We start from the raw sequence: 18,292 nt of genomic DNA, 5'->3' as shown, positions 1-18,292 counted from the left end.
AATGGCTAAAACCCTACAAGTCTATCCTGATTGTCCTTGTCCTTGCGGACTAAGCCCTCCAGTTTATATAGACACCAGAGGGGACTAAGGTTATACAAGGTCGGTTACATAGAAAGGAAATAGTATATCTGTCCGCCTGGCTTGCCATCCACGCAAAGAAGAGTCCTATCCGGACACGGAAGAAAGTCTTCCATCCTGTATCTTCATGGCCCAACAGTTCGGCCCATGTCCAACAGGCCAGACGCCCGAGGACCCCTTAGTCCAGGACTCCCTCAGTAGCCCCTGAACCAGGCTTCAATGATGAGGTGTCCGGCGCGCAGATTGTCTTCGACATTGCAAGGCGGGTTCCTTCTCCGAATACTCCAACGAATATAATCTTTGACCGTGTCCGGATCTGCAAAAAAAGTACCACACACCATCGCAGAGAGTATAATATTTCACGAGTCCCATCTGCTAACAACTTTTTGTAACGTGATATCATGTCCCTGCCTGATTATTATTTCGAACCATTTTTCGGCCTGCCACTTCGTATTTCGAGATGCGGTTTTATTGGCACGTCTTGTCAAAGCAGAGATCGTGTCCCCTTATTGCGGGATCCTCATCAATATGGGTATGGGTAATCCAACTGTGCCGCCTGCACGGCCCCTAGGGAATAGGCGAGTTTCATGGTGAGTGGGGAGGCGTTTTGATATTCACCATCTTCATAAGGATATAAGGACTCATCTCTTCCACCCACGCCTTCTCTCCTTCCATCTACCCACTCTTGAGCTCCAGCGCCCAAGTTCTCATCTTTCCTCCCCCAAAAAAGCACTCCAACCATGTCCGGGGCGTAGGACAAGTGGATGGCCTCCACCGTCAAGGAGAAGGACATCGCCCAACTTCGGGAGGCCGGATATTTGTCCAGGGAGATCGCCCATCGGCTTCCTGCTAAGGGACAAATCGTCCCCACTCCGGAACCCCATGAGAGGGTCGTGTTCATCCCTCATTTCGTCCGCGGGCTGGGATTTCCTCTCCACCCATTCGTTCACGGACTCATGGACTCCCACGATCTGGCCCCCAATTCCTTCCTCACCACCTCGGTGTTTATCGTCGTGTGTGAGGCCTTCCTCCGCGTCCCTCCCCACTTCGAACTGTGGCTGAAGACCTTTAATGTGAAGACGAAGGTGGTGGGTGGCGAACACGCAGAATGTGGAGGCACCATGGTGAGAAAAATGTCCAACGTCCCGTGGCCAAAAGGCACCTTCGTGGAGACCGTCAAGGGGTGGCAGAAGCTGTGGTTCTATGTCACTGAGCCCCGTGACGCTGCCTGGGCCGCGACTCCCGAATTCAAGTCTGGGGCCCCAATGCGGCTTACCTCCTGGCAGAAGAAGGGCCTGGATTAGTCTTCGTCGGATGAGTTGACTGCGCTTCAAACGTGCATCAGGAGCATGATGGACAATAATGTCAAGCTCGTCGATGTGATTCAGGTGATGCTAATTCAACGGATCCTTCCATGCCAGAACCGAGCTTGCCATCTATGGGAGTTCAATCCGGCCAAGCACAAGACCCTGCGACACTTCTTCGGAACTACGCACAAGGATATTTGGAAGGTGCTCTTCAAGGCCAACGAGACGTGGCCGGAGACATCCGATGAATGCGGACATGATCTGGCCCATCCCGCCAGTTCGGTAAGTATTCCATGCTTCAAGGCGTATCTCTTTCTGGCTTGCTCAAAGAGGATGTCCCAACTTCCCTATTTTGCCTTTTCAGGGTTGGATGAAGAAGGCAGAGCGGATTCGGTGTTCGGCTCCGTTGCCCGAGGAACCAACCATCCCTCTTTTGACGAAGATGCTGGTTCCGGCGCCCTACGTGGCACCAGAGAAGAAGGAAAAAAAGAAGGCCAAGGGGACCAGAGGAGGCCTCCGTCCCAAGGGTACTTCGGACGCGGCGTTCGAAGATGCCGAAACTCACTCCGTCGCCTAAGACGACGGGGAGGAGGAAGAGGAGGAAGAAAGCAACTTCCCCCCTCCCCGAGGGGGGGGAGAAGAGGGCGACCTCCATAGATTTGGAGGCGAAGGCGTCCAAGAAGGGAAAGGCTTCCCTCGTGATAGCTCCGCATGGGAAGTGAAGAGCAGCCCAGAGCGGCGCCCTCGAAACAAGCCCCTGGCCGAATCGTGAGTATCCGAAGACCCAGAAGTATTCATACATCCTCCTCTTTCACCTCATAATTCTGACATGTTGAATCATGTATGTGTAGTCCAGCTCATTCTGCCCTCGAGCGATCCTCGTCTATGGGGAACTCGCTAGATCCGAAGGTGATGGACAGCGGGTCCCTTCCAATTTCCTCCTCTCCCAAGGCTACGGACGACGCCGAGGTATTGTCCCGAAGGACCCCTGGCCAGGGAGAGACACAGGAGGTCGTCAAGACGACGCTAGAGGGCAATACCTCGGCTGACGAACACATGGGGGAGCAGATCCCCATGGAGACCGGCGGTGGGAGCTATGTCCAATTCGGCCCCCTGCCGAATGCAGTCCCGGAGACCTATATGGCTCCGGAATCCGGCCAGCAACCTCCTTCATCGAAAGGAGGTGTGCCCATTCCACCGGTGACCTCTGTCCAACCAGAGGCACCGGATACTCTACTGGAGGTGCTGCGAAGCGCTTCCATCATTGAGGAACATCGTACCCTCGTGGGTGCGGTGATTGAGAAGATTCAGTCCACGAAGAGCGGACTAGCCGAAGCCTATGCGAGCCTTCTAACAGGCTTTGAGGTAAGCACTGCATTTATGTGAAAAGAAAGTTACAGTATAGAAAGTAGCCCCTGAGACTCTGTCCGGTCTTTGGAAAGAAAAGCCAAACAGAGGATCGAATAGCTATTCGCAGGAAAGTAATCATACATGTCTTTGTGAGTTTGCAGGCGTCGCTGCTAGCCACGACTTCTCATGCTGCCGGAGTCTCCGGACTGAAGCGGAAGCTGGAACGAACTGAGGAAGAGCTCAACCATGCGAAAAACTAGCTGGAGAATACCCAAGGTATGCAATGATATTGTGTATGTCCGGAAGGGATGAATAATGTAGGCTGATCACAGTGCCATGACATTTATTAGGGGTGACGACTGAGGTAGAGGCCCTCAAAAAGGCGCTGGCCGAGGCCGAGGAGAGAGCGGTAAATGAAAAGGCTGCCCGAGAGAAACATGAGGCCAGGGTTGGTGAGGTCCAGCAGGAGCTCCAGGACGCTGTAAAGAAATGTGAATCCTTGGAGCGCCAGAATGCGGACCAAGAGTCCAAACTCACTAAGGTCCGCCAAAGCGCACAAGAGGCCCGAGCCGAAGCCCAAGGCGCCCTTCGGGAGATCCAGGAGGCCAAGAAGATCGCGGCGGGTAAGGCTTTCATTATGCAAAGCAAGTATGTGAGCCCGATGTATCTCTTACTGACTCGGATTTGGAGTTCTCCAGGGGCGTTTGCAAATTTGCCGTGCAATGTTTCTGATGCTGCGGAATTCTTCCGAGCCAAAGAGGGGAGCTCCACGGAGAAGCTATTTTGGTCGCAATACCTTGCACCAGAACATCTGGTGCTCTCTAGCGACCAGCTAAAACAGTTGGTCGAGCTGCATAGGGTGGCCGGACTAGCCATGAAGGATTTAATCCGGCTGTGGCCTGCAGAAGCTATACCAGGCAGCTACTTCGGCCTCGTGAAGTGGCTGGTCAATGCCTGCCCGTGGCTTGATGCCATCAAGCGGTCGGTGTGCATAGAAGGTGCGCGGATGGCTTTCGCCCGCGTCAAGATACAATGGGCGAAGATGGATGCCGTCAAGCTCGTGACCAAAGGACTGCCTGCGGGCAAGGAGCACCACACACCCGAGCGGTATTTTGAAGATGTTCTGAAGGGATCCCACATTGTGGCGGAGCAATGTGCTAAGGACATAATTTTCGAATGAATACATTCATGTAATCTTGCCCTGTATGATAAAAACAAGGCTTGATATGTAATATAGTGCTTTGTTGTTTCGTTTAGTTAAAATTTTACCTCCTGTGCAGCCATGTTTATGAAATTTTGAGAGTTGGCCAGTCGTCAGCTTCAGCCCCCACGTAGGTAGTACGGGGTGTTCGGGGTGAATCTAAACACGCTTTATCCAAGAGTTTGGTCCTTAAAGGAGGTGTTTAGCGCAACGAACCAGGCAATCGGACTATGTGGCTTTATTACCCTCACTTAGCCATAGGAGTTTGACAATGAAAATATAGGCGCAACCCCTAGTGTCCAGACTAGGGTGTTGTAAACACCTGATCGATAAGAACCGATTCATCGCGTAATGCGGGGAAAATGGCTAAAGATTTGAAACCTCCGAAGAGCTGACCGGCTCATGCCGCATCATGACCGTCAGTTTTCGGCTTTCTCTACTGAGGTGCTCATCCGGATAAACCGGGACACAATCGCAGTAGTTCTCTATTTACTACCCTAGCCGACATAGCAGAACATAAGGTAGTAAGCACAGGAGCCGGGCAACCCAACTATTGACCAAAGACATGATTCGGAGCCGATGCATATAATGCTAAATTCGGGGTGCCGAACTATACTATAAAAGTGTCCGGACTTGTTGCCATAGTGTGGGCGCAATAAAGTCCCTGGCGGATTACGGCATACCAAGGTGTACGGATGCAAACTAAAATAGCAAAAATAAAGAAGAAGAAGGTGCCACGTATGTTGGGCCGCTAAAAGTTTCCATTATAATTTTAATTAATACGTCAGAGCGTACGTGAACAAAAAGGTGCGAGAAGCAACAATGGCTATTTGACATGCCAAGACCAAGGAGGAGTTGCGTACGGGTTCTGAAAATAGGTAGAGTGATCGCCAAGAGGGAAATCTAGAGATTCCCCTGCCCGTCTGTGCTACTTGCCACCTTGGTGTGTCCATTCTTCGAAAGGACCGATTATGAGGCCGGTGAGAGGGACCTGCGAAAAGGAAACCTGAAGAGGGAAAAAAGAAAAAGTGAAAGTATGCGTGTCAAGGGGAGGTCGAGCCTTATTATGGATCACAGTCTAGTTATGCCTCCGTCTATGTCCATGGTATTTTGAGTGCGTAGTTATGCATGCATGACGCGAACGCCACCATTTGGTGTGGTCTGGGAGAGAGGCTGAATTGCTAGTTGAGCTCTTGACAGGCTAGGCTGTCCTGGCGCATGGTTCGTTTGATAGTGTCCGGGAGTACGGATGCTGAATTAGGGTTCTGTTTGTGGAGGGCGCTCTGTACTTCTGCTGCCAGGGAAGTGGTGTGCTCCTCGGTACAGAGGGAGCGCTCCGTATTTCCATTGACTGTTATGACACCGCGTGGTCCGGGCATCTTGAGCATAAGATAAGCATAGTGCGGCACCACATTGAATCGGGCAAACGCAGTTCGTCCGAGCAGTGCGTGATAGCCACTGCGGAAGGGGACGATAACGGAGATTAACTCCTCGCTTCGGAAGTTGTCCGGAGATCCGAAGACGACCTCGAATGTGATTGAGCCTGAGCAGCGGGCCTCTACACCTGGTATAACTCCTTTAAAGGTGGTGTTGGTGGGCTTGATCCTTGATGGGTCGATGCCCATTTTGCGCACTGTATCCTGGTAAAGCAGGTTGAGGCTGCTGCCGCCGTCCATGAGTACTCGTGTGAGATGAAATCCATCCATTATTGGATCGAGGACCAGTGCGGCTGACCCGCCATGATGGATACTGGTCGGATGATCCCTATGATCGAAAGTGATCGGGCATGACGACCATGGGTTGAATTTTGGGGTGACTAGCTCTATCGCATTGACGTCCCTGAGCGCGCGTTTGTGCTCCTTCTTGGGGATATGGGTGGCGTATATCATGTTCACCATTTTGATTTCCAGAGGAAACTTCTTCTCTTTGGGACCCTTGTGTTTGGTGGACGGGGCTCCTCGTCGTCGTTCTCGCTTTGGGACCCCTTCTCTTTGTCTTCGGCATTTAACTTGCCGGCCTGTTTGAAGACCCAACAGCTCCTGTGGGTATGATTGGCTGGTTTATCAGGGGTGCCATGGATCTAACATGGATGATCGAGTATGCGGTCCAGGCTGGAAGGGCCCTGATTATTTCTTTTATATGGCTTCTTCCGCTGACCAGACTTGGAGCCACTGAATCCGGCATTGACCGCCGTGTCTTTGGTATTATTACCGTTGCCTCGTCGTCTATGTTTGTTGCATCGGGGCTTGCCGTTTCTGTTTCAGGCTTCCGAAGTGCCTGGTTCGCTTATATTGTTATAACTACAGGCTAGCTAGCTATCTTCGCCCGCGCAAAAGCGGGTCATGAGTGCGTGAGGGTTGCCATGGACTTCGACTTTTCTTGGCCGAGGTGTCGAGTGAGACATTCGTCCTGTATGCTATGTTTAAATGCCGCCAGGGCTTCGGCGTCCGGACAGTCGACAATCTGGTTCTTTTTGGTTAAGAATCTAGTCCAGAATTTCCTGGCTGACTCTCCGGGCTATTGGATTATGTGACTTAAGTCATCGGCATCCGGAGGTCGAACATATGTACCTTCGAAGTTGTCAAGGAAGGCTTCTTCCAAGTCCTCCCAGCTGCCAATAGATTTTCCAGGCAGGCTGTTCAGCCAGTGTCGGGCTGGCCCCTTGAGTTTTAGGGGTAGGTATTTGATGGCATGAAGATCATCGTCGCGCGACATGTGAATATGGAGGATAAAGTCTTCAATCCATACCGCCGGATCCGTGGTTCCATGATATGATTCGATATTGATGGGTTTGAACCCTTCTGGGAATTCATGTTTCATTACTTCATCAGTAAAGCAGAGGGGGTGTGTGATGCCTCTATGTCGGGCCAGGTCGCGACGTACTTCAAATGGAGTCCGTCTGCGATTTTCGGCTCGGACATGACTATACTTGCCATGTTCGGCTCAATAGCCGTCATCGCGTGTCGGGGCATGCCCCCGTGATACATAGATTGATCTGGCCGGACCTACTTTATTCTTCAGGCCCTGCCAGAGATCATATGTATATCTCTAAGCAGTTTTGTCTTTATGGTGAGGTGGTACAGGCTGATGTTCGGCTTGGGTTGCCGCTTTGTCCCGACCATGTGGTGGTCGGTCAGCCGCATTGTGCGCTGATGGCACGGGCTCCAACGCCTCGTCATCGAATTGAGGTAATAATTTGCGCTTTGGGTAACTTTTGAGTGGTTGCCTGAGGCCGTATTCCTCGGCTTCCAGGACGTTAGTCCATTTGTCATTGAGCAGGTCTTGATCATCTTGAAGTTGTTGCTGTCGGTGTCAAAACTGGTAGATCTCGGGTAGGGGGTCCCGAACTATGCGTCTAAGGCGGATGGTAACAGGAGGCGGGGGACACAATGTTTACTCAGGTTCGGGCCCTCTCGACGGAGGTAATACCCTACTTCCTGCTTGATTGATCTTGATGATATGAGTATTACAAGAGTTGATCTACCACAAGATCGAGAGGCTAAACCCTAGAAGCTAGCCTATAGTATGATTGTTGTTGTCCTACGGACTAAAACCCTCTGGTTTATATAGACACCAGAGGGGGCTAGGGTTACACAAAGTCGGTTACAAGGGAGGAGATCTACATATTAGAATTGCCAAGCTTGCCTTCCATGCAAAGGAGAGTCCCACCCGGACACGGGACGAAGTCTTCGATCTTGTATCTTCATAGTCCAATAGTCCGACCAAGGGATATAGTCCGGTTGTCCGAGGACCCCCTAATCCAGGACTCCCTCAGTAGCCCCTGAACCAGGCTTCAATGACGATGAGTCTGGCGCTCAGATTGTCTTCGACATTGCAAGGCGGGTTCCTTCTCCGAATACTCGATAGAAGATTTCGAACACAAGGATAGAGTCCGGCTCTGCAAAACAAATTCCACATACCACCATAGAGAGTATAATATTTCCACAAATCTAATATGCTGACAACTTTTCATAACGTGACATCACGCCATGGCCCCAGTCATTATTCGAACCGTTTTTCTCAACTAGCCACTGCATGTGTTGCGAGGCGGTTTTATTGGCACGTCTTGTCGAAGCAGAGATCATGTCCCCTTATCACGGGATTCTCATCAATACGGGTGTGGGTAACCCAATCATGCTCATTAGTATGACTCCTCGATTTTAGGCAAGTTCCAAACGGCCACGCGGAGGATGCTTGATATTTGTCCTCTTTATAAAGGGGCCAAAGTCTGTCCTTTTCTTCTCGCGCTCAATCCCCCCCTTCCCCCACCCCGAGTTCCAACACTCAAGCCTCAGGCGAAGCGCTTCAGACCTTCAATCATGTCCGGATCCAACCTTCAGGGACGGTGGATGGCTTCCTCTGTCACAGAGGAGGACATCAAGAAGATAAGGGAGGCCAGGTATCGGACCGCCGAAATCTCGCACAGGCTGCCTGCCCAAGGGCAGGTCATCCCCACTCCCGAACCCAATGAGAGTGTCGTATTTGTTTCCCACTTCCTCCGAGGGCTATGCTTTCGTCTTGACCCCTTCGTCAGAGGGCTCATGTTCTATTATGGGCTCGACTTCCATGATCTGGCTCCGGATTCCATTCTTCACATCTCGTCGTTTATCGTCGTATGTGAGGCCTTCCTCTGCATCACCCCACACTTCGGCTTATGGCTCAAGACCTTCAATGTGAAGTCGAAGACGATCGATGGGCGACACGCAGAATGCGGAGGTGCCACAATAAGCAAAGGCGTCGATGCCCCATGGCCAAAGGGTTCCTTCCCGGAGATATCCAACTTATGGCAGCGGGAGTGGTTTTACATCACAACTCCCCGAAGTACTAAGTGCGTGGCTGCCCCCACCTTCCATTCGGACCCCCCACCTCAACTGGCGTCATGGGTCAACAATGGGATGGACTGGGGGCCGATTACTGACGTGCCGACATTGCAAAGTCGCATCCGAGATCTCCTCAAGAGGGATGTCGGTCTCGTCAAAGTAATGCAAGTTATGCTAGTTCGTCGGGTCCTGCCATGCCAACGTCGATCTCTCCGTATGTGGGAGTTCAACCTGGAAGGACCGCGAACTATTCAGCAGTTCTTCGGCGTGACGCTCGAAGAGATGTATGGATTGTTCTTCGGATCGCGAATAAAGTGTTCGGATACCACCGAGGATGCGGGTCTCAACTGTAATCATCCAGATACCCAGGTAAGTATTTTCATGAACGAACACACTGCCTTTTCGTTTGCCATAACATAATTCTGAAAGAATTGCTCTTGGCCAGGACTGGGTAAGAAAGGCAAAGATGATCAGGTGTTCGGCCCCCCTTCCCGATGGCTCGCCGGATCCTGTACTAGCCAGGATGCTGGAGTACGCACCTTATCAAGTGCCCTCGTGGGAAGATAAAGGGAGAGACGAAAAAGCCGAAAGTGATCCTCACGTATTACTCACCCAAACCGGGGGAATTAGTGCCTCCACGAAGGAGGATAATCGGGGAGAAGAATCTGAAATTCCCTCTCCCCAAGGAAGGAAAAGGACCGCTCCTGAAGACTTGGAAACAAGGGTTTTCAAACGAGAGAAGAGACCCTCGCCAGGGGGCCTGACCCAGAGGGCATTCCTTCCGCACAGTGCCCGCAAGGGGATCAGCCCTCCACTGACCTGTAAATGAACAAAAGTACTTTTGGTAAATATATTTTGCTTTATCTCCGTGGACGATAACTGAGACATATGTCTTGCAGTCCGGATCGTAGCCCTTCTCGACAGAGTTCCTCTTGGGGGGATCTTCTTCCGGAGATGATGGAGAGCGAAACGCCTCCCCTTGTATCCCCGCCTCCTGGGGCGGATGACCCTGAAGTGTCATCACGGAGGATTTCTCCCGATCCGCTGAGGCCAGAAGGTAACCCTTCGGCCACCCGAAGTCCAAAACATTCGGCTCCTAAGGGGAGCAATAGAAAGAGTCCGTGATTGTCCGGTGCGCAACCGGACGTACTGACGGGTCTTTTGGAGCAAGCGGCTATCTCAGAGGAGCATCATACTCTAATGGGTACGGTGGTTGAGAGGATCTCATCCGCCAAAAGTGGATTGCATGAAGCTTTTACGAGCCTACTAAAAGGCTTTGAGGTACGCAAAGTAATGTTAAAAAATGACGGTACCACACACGCTAGGTGTGCTCTATGTAGGTAGTAGCCCCTGAGACTGTGGTTGCTGTCCCGAGGCGGCAAACAGAGGATCATAGTCCCAGGTAATGATCGCGCTGCTTTCATGTGCAGGCAGCGGACGGTCCGGTGGCTGGCGGGACTGCTGAGTTGGCCGGACTAAGCCGGCAACTGGACGCGGCAGATGCCGACATTGCGCTTGTGAACAAGCGGCTTGACAAGGCAGAAGGTATGTATTTTCGGGTGGTCAACAAGTATTAAGAGGAGCATGATGCTAGTATCTATAATATGTTTTGACTGCAGATGGAGCTGCCACCATGGAGACCCTTCGGCCGGAACTTGCCCGAGCCAAGGAACAAGCCAGGAGAAGTGATGCGGCCGCCCTAAAGGCGACCGAAGACTTAAGAGCCGAACATGCTACTCATCGCAAGAGCGAAGATGAAATAGCCAAGATGGTTGTTGAGCTGAAAGTTGCCGCCGGCCGATATGACTTTCTTGAAAAGGAAAGCCAAGTGAGAGCGGCTGACCTGAAGAGAGCCGTGGAGGCAGCCAAGGAAACCCGTTCTAAAATCAGAGTGGCAGAGGAGGAGCTCCGTCAAGCCGGAGATATCACGGCTGGGAAGCCCTTTTTGTTGTGGATGAAGTTCGGAGATCCGAAGTATGCCCCTCTAGATCGATTATGGAGAGCTGCAGATGCGTATGCGGACTTGGCAATGAGTGCTGCTGATGCGACTGCATTTTTCAAAGATCAAGAAGATCATGAAGTAGAGAAGTTGTTCTGGTCGCGGTTCAGTGCTCCGACGCATCGGCTGCTCTTAAATGAGCAAATGGCTGAGTGGGCTGAGCTCCATAGGTTGTCCGGGCTTGCCATGAGGTCTGTCGTGGATCATCTTTGGCCGGAAGGATCAAAGCCGAATAGTTATTTTGGTTTAGTGCAACGATTCCTTGGTGTTGTGCAGCATATCGATGCCGTAAAGAGGTCGGCGTCCATAGAGGGTGCGCGGATGGCTCTTGCCCGTGTTAAGACATACTGGGCAGAGATGGATGCCACCGCTATTGCATCCCAGGGTCTGGCCGTAGGCCAGTTCTCTGCCGAGCACTATTTAGAAGAATTCCTAGAAGGCGCTCGTTTAATAGTGGCTCAGTGCTCGAAGAGTATCATGCTCGAGTGACATGTATCCCCATTGTAAAAATAATATTATTTGAACTATACAGGCTGTATTTATTGCCTGAAGGTATTATGATGCCTCTCGTGCGGCCGTTTATGTAAGCATATAACCTGAAAGTTTGCAGTCGTCGGCTTCAGCCCCCATGCACATAGTGGGGGGGTGTTCGGAAAAGCACGTATTCACACTTGATCCAATGTCTTGGTCCATGAAGGAGGTGATAGCGCGGCGAACAAGGCAATCGGACTATATTGCTTTAACACTTTCACTTAGGCATAGGAGTTTGATAGTGGGGCTACTATATAGCCCCTGGTACCTCCGCGCTTATCCGAATATGATGCGCGTACATACATGACCGAGAAACCGGTCCTTCGTTAATGCGGAGGAATCGTGAAGATTCTCCTGAGTCATCGAGTGGTTGACTAGTCTCGTGCTTTATCATTATAGTCAGTTTTCGGCTTTCTCTACTAAGGTGCTCATCCAGATGAACCAGGGCACAATCGCAGTAGTTCTCCCGGTGCCACCTTAGCCGATAGAGCGGAACGTAAGGTAGCAAAACACGGGAGCCGGGCAAACCCAACATTTGACCAAAGACATGATTCGAAGCTAATGCATATAAGTCCAAACTCGCGACGCCGAACACTCCCTAAGGTATTCGGACTTTACAACATATACCGGGCTGAGCAAAGCCCTTGATAATGAACCCCAAATTTCCAGGTACGTGCATCAGTCTGACGTGCCCGAAATGTCAATAACATCAGCATCCCTCTCGGTTGTGCTAAGTATCCGGAGGGCGTGAAGCAACAAGAGATAGTGAGAAAGGTTTACACAGGGTCTTAATCTAAAAAGAAACCTTTGAGCGGGGCCCTACTGCACGTCTGCGCCTGTGTCTCCGTTGTTCCGTGTCCTGGAAGGGTGTAGCACAATTGCCATCTGCAAGAGAGAAAAAACCCAGGTGAAAGTCTACGTGCGGAAAATTGGTTATTCTTAATAGACCATTGAAATTTAATCTAAGTAAGGTCAAACCAAACTATAGTCCTTTTTACATGCGGGAAGCCCCTAGTGCCACCTATGGGGGTATATCCATCGACCCAATCTCAGGTTTATCTGAACTGTTACAGCGAGCGGTGTGCCGGACTCGTCTAGCCGTGTCCGCGGTCTTGACGATCGATCCTTTATTCTGGTTGGAGGGGTCATTCAGTGTTCGGCTGCGAAAGCCACCGTAGACTCCTCCGAATGTAAGGAACGCTATGAGTGTCCGCTAACTATGATGATGCCACGTGGACCAGGCATCTCAAGCTTAAGATAAGCGTAATGCGGTATTGCATTAAAACGAGCGAAGGTTGTTCTTCCGAGTAGTGCTTGATAGCCGCTTCGGAATGGAGCGATGTCGAAGGTTAATTCTTCGCTTCGGAAGTTGTCGGGAGAACCGAATTCAACCTCTAGTACTATAGAACCCGTGCAGTGGGCCTCTGGGCCTGGTACTACTCCTTTAAAGGTAGTATTGCTTTGGCTGATTCTTGTTGGGTCTATCCCCATTTTGTGGACTGTGTCTTGATATATCAAATTAAGACCACTGCTGCCGTCCATAAGGACTCGGGTGAGATGGTATCCGTCAATTATTGGGTCTAGTACCAGGGTAGCCGATCCTCCATGCCGGATACTAGTCGGGTGATCCCTGTGATCAAAAGTGATTGGGCAGGCCTACCAAGGGTTGAACTTGGGGGTAACGGGCTCTACGATGCATACGTCTCGGAGCGCGCATGTGCTCCTCCTCTTCGTTACGTGAATCATGTTCACTGTTTTGACTTCTGGTGGGAATTTTTTCTGTCCCCCAGTGTTTTGTTGGTGAGGCTCATCCTCGTCTTCACTTGATGTCTCCCTCCCCTTGTGTTCAGCGTTTAGCTAGCTGGCCTGCTTAAAGACCCAACATTCTCTGTTGGTGTGATTTGCAGGTTTATCGGAGGTGCCGTGAATCTGACATAATCTGTCCAGAATCTTGTTTAGGATGGACGGTCCATCTCTGCTGCCTTTGAATGGCTTTTTCTGTTGACCGGGTCGAGAGCCCCTGAATCCGGCATTTACCACCGTGTTGTCTGGGCTATCTTCGTTGCTTCAACGCTTGCTTTTGTTGCGTCGTGGTTTTCCATTGCCATCCCTGACTTCGGATGTGCTTGGGTCGCTGGTGCCGCTACGGGCCAGCCAGCTATCCTTGCCTGCGCAAAAGCGGGTCATAAGGCTTGTTAGGGCTGCCATTGTCCTTGGTTTTTCCTGGCTGAGGTGTCCGGCAAGCCATTCGTCCCGGACACTATGTTTGAAAGCCGCTAAGGCTTCGGCGTCCGGGCAATCGACAATTTGATTCTTCTTAGTGAGGAATCTGTTCCAAAGCTTTCGGGCTAACTCTCCGGGTTGTTGAATTATGTGACTTAAATCGTCTGCATCCGGAGGTCGGACATAGGTCCCTTGAAAATTAGCCCTGAAAGCGTCCTCGAGCTCTTCCCAACTTCCAATTGAGTTTTCGGGGAGGCTTTTCAACCAGTGCCTAGCTGGTCCTTTCAACTTTAAGGGGAAGTATTTGATGGCGTGGAGATCATCTCCACGAGCCATGTGGATGTGAAGGATAAAGTCCTCAATCCAGACCCCAGGGTCTGTTGTTCCGTCATATGACTCTGTGTTCACGGGTTTGAATTCTTCTGGGAATTCATGATCCAGTATCTCATCGGTGAAGCATAGGGGGTGCACGGCACCCCTATATTTGGGTGTGTCTGACGGTTGTAGTGTTCGGTTTTGATTCCGAACTATTATTCTGTCAGTATAGTCATTTGGGCGGCGATGATTCTGCGCCGGAACGCGCTTCCTAGGTCCGTAAATGGACTTGGTCAAACCGGCTTTTTTGTGTAGGTCCTCACGTAGGTCGTGTGCTGACTTGTGTACGTCATCGTTAGCCGCCCTGTCGCGACCACGGGGTGGCTGGTCCAGTTGATCAGCCATTTTATTTTCCGGCTGAGTGGGCTCTAAGGCCTCGTCGTCGAATTCACGCAATAGCTAGCGCTTTGGATAGCTTTTTGTGTGGCGATCACCACCGTACTTTTCTTCCGTGTCAAGCACTTTATTCCACCTGCTGTTGAGCGTATTCTGCGCGGTCTTAAGCCTTTGATTCTGCTTCTTCAGGCTCCGCGCGGTTTCAATGAGCCGTTTATGAAGGTTATCTTGTTCCAAGTGTCTTTCAGGGATGATGTGTGCATCGTCGTCTGGACTATTCATGTCTCTGAAGACAGGTCGATGAGTTTTACCCTCGGGGTCGTCGTGACCGGACAGCGGCTCCGTACTATGTTCGCCGTCCACTGGTTCACCCTGCTCCACCGCTGGGTTTATGTGGTCGTTGTCTCCTTTGGGGTCGACCGGGGTGTTACTCTTTCTTGCACTGTTATCGCTGTTTTTGGCGGGGCGGGATTTGGAGCGGCGCTTACGCCGTTGCTTTGGTTGCTTCTCGAGGGAATTGTCCTTCGCTGCTTCCTCCCGTTCCTCGTCATCATTTTGTTTGGGTGTATCCACCATGTATATATCATGTGATGAAGTGGCAGTCCAGCGCCCTGCGGGCGGTGGTTCCTGTTCGTCTCCCGCATCGTCGTCCATACCGTCGATGTCTTCGGAGCCGAAATCAAGCATGTCGGTTAAGTCATCGACAGTAGCTATTAAGTGGGTGGTGGGTGGGGAACGAATTTCTTTGTTATCCGCTTCCCACTCGAGCTGGACACAGTTCGGCCAAGGGCCTCCTGACAAGGAGAGAGACCGTAATGAGTTTAGCACGCCGCTCTGAAAGTTATCCGTGGAGGTGAACTCCATGATCGGTGCCAATCAGATTGGATGGGCACGGACGCGAGCGGTTCGAAGTCTGTGGCCGGGGACGAATCCGAGTGTCCGGCAACACGGGTCTCATAGGAGGTGAAGTCAGCATTCGGCTCTATCGCCGCTAAGTGTGCGGCCTTCGTGGCGGGGTCCATCCACCCGTCCTCGGACGACGCGATCTGTTCTGGATTGAGGGCGAAGTAGTTACAGGTGTGATCTCCCGAACACTGTCCGACGACAGAGCTAAATCATGCTCATCGTGACTGTGCGTCGTACCTAACATGGGTTCGAATCCGTCGAAGATCAAGTCTCCGGGGATGTCGACGGTGTAGTTCAAGCTTCCGAACCTGACCTGATGGCCAGGGGCGTAGCTCTCGATCTGCTCTAGATGGCCGAGCGAGTTCGCCCGCAGTACGAAGCCGCCAAATACGAAGATCTGTCCGGGAAGGAAAACCGCACCCTAGATCGCATTGTTGCCAATGATCGAAGGAGCCATCAAGCCTTGATTGTGACGGCACAATGGAACTCTCAATGAAAGCACCAATGTCGGTGTCAAAACCTGCAGATCTCGGGTAGGGGGTCCCAAACTGTACGTCTAAGGTGGATGGTAACAGGAGGCGGGGGACACAATGTTTACCCAGGTTTGGGCCCTCTCGACGGAGGTAATACCCTACTGCCTGCTTGGTTGATCTTGATGATATGCGTATTACAAGAGTTGATCTACCACAAGATCGGAGAGGCTAAACCCTAGAAGCTAGCCTATGGTATGATTGTTGTTGTCCTACGGACTAAAACCCTCTAGTTTATATAGACACCGGAGGGGGCTAGGGTTACACAGAGTCGGTTACAAGGGAGGAGATCTACATGTCCGAATTGCCAAGCTTGCCTTCCACGCAAAGGAGAGTCCCACCCGGACAAGGGACGGAGTCTTCGATCTTGTATCTTCATAGTACAACAGTCCGGCCAAGGGATACAGTCCGGCTGTCCGTGGACCCCCTAATCCAGGACTTCCTTAGTTGCTGCTTCTTTTTCAGGCTCCTTGCAGTGGCTATTAGCTGGCGCTTGAAGCGCTCCTGCTCGAGAGGTTCCTCAGGCACGATAAAATCCTCAATGCCGAGGCTCGCCTCATCCTCGGAGAGCGGAAGATAATTACTCTCCTACGAGTCTTCGTGAGTGGCCTGTTCACCAGGTCTAACTTGCCCGTATTCCCATTCATTTTGTTCGGCAGTTGCCTCAACGGGGTCTTCATTGTCTTCGGCACCGTTCGGAGTGTTATCTTCTCCTGTGTCGGTGTTTCTGTCTTTGCTGCGGCGTGACTTAGAGCGGCGCCGCTGACGCTGGCGCTTTGGTTGTATCTCGGGAGGTTTATCCTCAACTGGATCTTCCTTGTCATCGCCGCTATTATCTTTTGGTGCATCCACCATGTATACATCATACGAGGAAGTGGCCGTCCAGCGTCCGGTAAACGGCGGGTTTTGGGCCTCTTCTTCTCCGGCATCATCGTCCATACCGTCGATGTCGTCGGAGCCGTAATCGAGCATATCAGTTAAGTCTTCGAAAGTGGCTATTAAGTGGGCGCGGAGTGGGAAGCGAAATTCGTCATCAGCCTCCAGCTCGAACCGGATATAATTCGGACGTGAGTCCCTCGCTAAGGAGAGTGTTTTTAATGAGTTTAGCACATCGCCTAAAGGCGAGTGCCGGAAGATGTCCGTGGAGCTGAATTCGATGATCGATGCCCGGTCAAGCTCGTCGTGCGTGGATGCACATGCTTCGGAACCTGTAGCCGGAAGCGTCTCCGAGGTTCTGGCAACACAGATCTTACTTGAGGTCGGGTCTGTGTGCGGCTCCAACGCCGCTGTGTCTGCAGCCTCCCTGGCGGGGTTGAGCCTCCCGTCCTCGGATGGCGTGACCTGCTCTGGATCTAGAGCCAAGCAGTTGCATGTTCTATCTCCTGGGTCTAGTTCGATGACAGATTTAGGCCATGTTCATCGTGGTGACAGGGAGCAGCTACTGCCGCGGTCTCGAATCCGTTGAAGATCAAGTTTTCGCAGATGTCCGCGACGTAGTTCAAGCTTCCAAATCTGACCTGATGGCCAGGGGCGTAGCTATCGATCTGCTCGAGATGGCCAAGCGAGTTGGCCCGCAGTGCGAAGCCGCCGAAGACGAAGATCTGTCTGGGGAGGAAGGTTTTCCCTGGACAATGTTGTTGTGGATGATTGACGGGGCCATCGGACCTCTTGGTGACGGCACAAAGGAACTCTCAATGAAAGCACCAATATCGGCGTCAAAACCGGCGGATCCTGGGTAGGGGGTCCCGAATTGTGCGTCTGAGGTTGATGGTAACATGAGACAGGAACACAATGTTTCCCCAGGTTCGGGCCCTCTCGATGGGGGTAAAACCGTATGTCCTGCTAGATTAATATTGATGAGTATAGGGGTTACAAGAGTTGATCTACCACGAGATTGTAATGGCTAAAACCCTAGAAGTCTAGCCTGATTGTCCTTGTCCTTGCGGACTAAGCCCTCCAGTTTATATAGACACCAGAGGGGACTAAGGTTATACAAGGTCGGTTGCATAGAAAGGAAATAGTATATCCGGCCGCCTGGCCTGCCATCCACGCAAAGAAGAGTCCTATCCAGACACGGGAGAAACTCTTCCATCTTGTATCTTCATGGCCCAACAGTCCGTCCCATGTCCAACAGGCCGGACGCCCGAGGACCCCTTAGTCCAGGACTCCCTCAGCGATATCTGCTTGATCAAAGGGGGTTTGCTTGCCTGGAAGCTCTGTTCCACAAGAAGAAGGGTCGTCGGTGACGTAGTTGTACTCAGTCGCTTAAATGTCGGCCTCGGGGTCTATCGGAGAAGAAGAGGGGGTGGGGAGAAATAGTAAATATGGAGCAAACAGAGCATCACGAAATATAACAAGGCAATACGCGGTGCCAGGGGTGATCTAATGCAGCGATAGGTGATACCGGCGGCGGACTGATACGTCTCCAATGCATCTACTTTTCCCAATGCTTTTCCTCTTGTTTTAGACTCTAATTTGCATGATTTGAATGAAGCTAACCCCGGACTGACGCTATTTTCAGCAGAACTACCATGGTGTTGTTTTTGTGTAGAAATAAAGTTCTCGGAATGGAACGAAACTTTGCGAGGAATTTTTATATAATATATAAGAATTTCTGGAGCCAAGACCTATCGGAG

This window comes from Triticum urartu, chromosome 6A (assembly GCF_056163025.1).
Source record: "Triticum urartu cultivar PI428250 chromosome 6A, HENAU_Tu73, whole genome shotgun sequence".
In the NCBI taxonomy this organism is placed as follows: Eukaryota; Viridiplantae; Streptophyta; class Magnoliopsida; order Poales; family Poaceae; genus Triticum; species Triticum urartu.
The sequence above is the reverse complement of the archived record's forward strand: the minus strand, read 5'-3'. Positions refer to the sequence as shown.